The sequence below is a fragment of the Cucumis melo genome, chromosome 6 (assembly GCF_025177605.1).
Source record: "Cucumis melo cultivar AY chromosome 6, USDA_Cmelo_AY_1.0, whole genome shotgun sequence".
In the NCBI taxonomy this organism is placed as follows: Eukaryota; Viridiplantae; Streptophyta; class Magnoliopsida; order Cucurbitales; family Cucurbitaceae; genus Cucumis; species Cucumis melo.
Window position 1 is genome coordinate 16,619,183 of NC_066862.1, and position 2,311 is coordinate 16,621,493.

Genomic DNA, 2,311 nt, shown 5'->3' on the forward strand with positions numbered 1-2,311 from the left:
TGACATATTATGAAGAATGAAATATAGTTTACCTCACTAAGTCTGACTAACAAGTACCTATCAACACATCAACTTATGCTTCCTTTAGCCTCCAAGCCAACACTCTGGGCCATCAACTTTGCCCATTTTCCTTCTTCAACACTTAACTTATATTAACCACAAGTGATATAACAAAAAAAATCAACACTCCCACAATATACTTAAGTTAAAAAAATCAACAACAATCTTAATTCTACAAAAAATAAGCAGAAAATAACAAAGAACTTAAATAAATCAATAAAAACTAGAAATACAAGAATTTATGTTGAAAACTCCCAACTTGGTGAGAAACCACAAATGATAAAGAAATCCACTATGTGAAAATATGTTACAATCATAAAGAATAAGTTTCTCTCTCCCTACCCTAATTACAAAAACACTCTCTCAAAGCTTTTGAATACTCACCTTTCTCCCACTCTCCAGCTAGAGAGTACAAAAATAATTTAATTAGAGCTAGCACACTAAAGTTTAAAGTCTTTCTAACTTAGACATTTGTAAATAAGGGAGGTGGGTTCCTTGCTTGAAGCCACTTACCTTTCTACAAAATAAACCATGTGGAACAACAGCACCTTTAGTGTTTTGCCAAAAACTCAACAATAACGAAGTCTAGGGTTTACAGGCAAGCAAGAGGCCACTTTTCATACAACTTTCAAATTTTGGTTGTTTCTTATTTTGGCCTTTAACGGAGACCATCCGTACAAATCACCCAACTATAAGATAAGAGTTGTCGTTCTCGCTCGTTCTTCAACGTAATCTTCTTCTTTACTGACTTTCTTCTGTTTCTCTCTAGCAGTGTGAAGTATTTACTCAACGTGACATCAGACCCACCCCTGGAATCCTGCCCCGTGGATCATGCCCTTCGATAGCTTGTGTTAGGATGTTTGAAGTTACGTTATCCGTTGAATAAGTCACACGACTTAAAACAAGTAGGTCGTCCTATCAAATGGAAAGGTTCTAGTATTAGTAAGTACCACAAAAAGAAAAACACCCTTACTTTAAGGAAAGTACGTACTTACGATTCGATCAGCCACCTCCATTGTGTCTTTGTCCAAAATTTCCCCATCTTTGGTTGTTCGTGCTTTCTTCCATACTAAAGCACGATCAACTACTCCACTACTAAATCTGTTTGCTTTCTGACCAAAGGAAATTACATTATGGTTAGTTATACCACATTACATGTAGCATTATTAAAACTCATATATACTATTCCAAAGGCTTAGCATCTTTTCAACGAGGTTTGCATAACCTTTATGCGACATTCGATGGTTGTGTTTGTTGTTCTTTCTCCGCTTAGGACCCTTGTTGCTAACCATCTTCACACATAAACTACATTTTAGCATAATTACTAACATATACGAATGAAGGGAATTGGTGATTATATTACCTCAAAGGGTCCACTTAATCTGGAAGAGACAAATAAGTTTCAATGCTCACACTCGATGAATGAGTATTCTGTTGGTGGGTTTTTCAATTTCATCAAATCTTCCTTAAATGGTAATACATACAATGTAGATAACGGTGACTTAAAATTCCGGAAACAAAAACTCACATTTTGTAAGAGGTTGTTTTTACAACGAAGTCACCCTATTACATCACATTACATAATAAAAATTAGTGTAAAAAATAGATAACCATAGGATTTTATTATTGCGGAGTTTTTGACACATAAACATTAATCAAGAACTTAAGCCAGCGAACATAATCCTATGATTTTATTATTGCAACCTTGAAGCAGTGACTCTAAAAATACATTCAAACCTCAATGTTCATCTCTAAGCTCAAGAGGTAGTATATTTTCATACCCACTAGAGCAAAATTATCTACTTTACCGGTACAGAGGATGCCATTTGTACATTATAGAAACACAACTACATAATTGCAATCTCGATAAATAACTTCCAAAAGTATATTTCAACCTCAGAATTCATCTCTAAATCCAAGACTCTTTACAGTTTTCATAACCTTGATTGCTATACCAAAACTCACTACTTTAATTTGCCAGCATGCAATATGAATAGCAATCAAAGAACTCAAAATAGGAAAACCATGGACAATGTCATTAAATTTTAGCTAAAAGAGCAAATAGAAGAAAAGAGAGTGAAAGGAACGAACCAGGGGCAAAGGATGGAGGAGCACTATAGAAACACATGGAGATGACGGAAGACAGAGAACGAAGAACGAACTGAAGAAGAACCAACAAAGAGGAGGAATCAACGGAGAGGGAAAGCGTACGAAATTATTTTTAAGTGACAGATTTTTTTAGTGCTTTTGA

At 34.9% G+C, this 2,311-nt stretch overlaps 1 long non-coding RNA gene across 1 annotated transcript; it reads right to left on the reverse strand.

The window, feature by feature from the left end:
- Positions 1 to 328: 328 nt before the first annotated feature.
- Positions 329 to 1,514, reverse strand: LOC103496796 (uncharacterized). Its single transcript, XR_007821413.1, has 3 exons — positions 1,424 to 1,514; positions 1,052 to 1,352; positions 329 to 975 (listed from the first exon to the last, which is right to left on the reverse strand). It is a non-coding gene; the product is annotated as an uncharacterized LOC103496796 (long non-coding RNA).
- Positions 1,515 to 2,311: the final 797 nt, after the last annotated feature.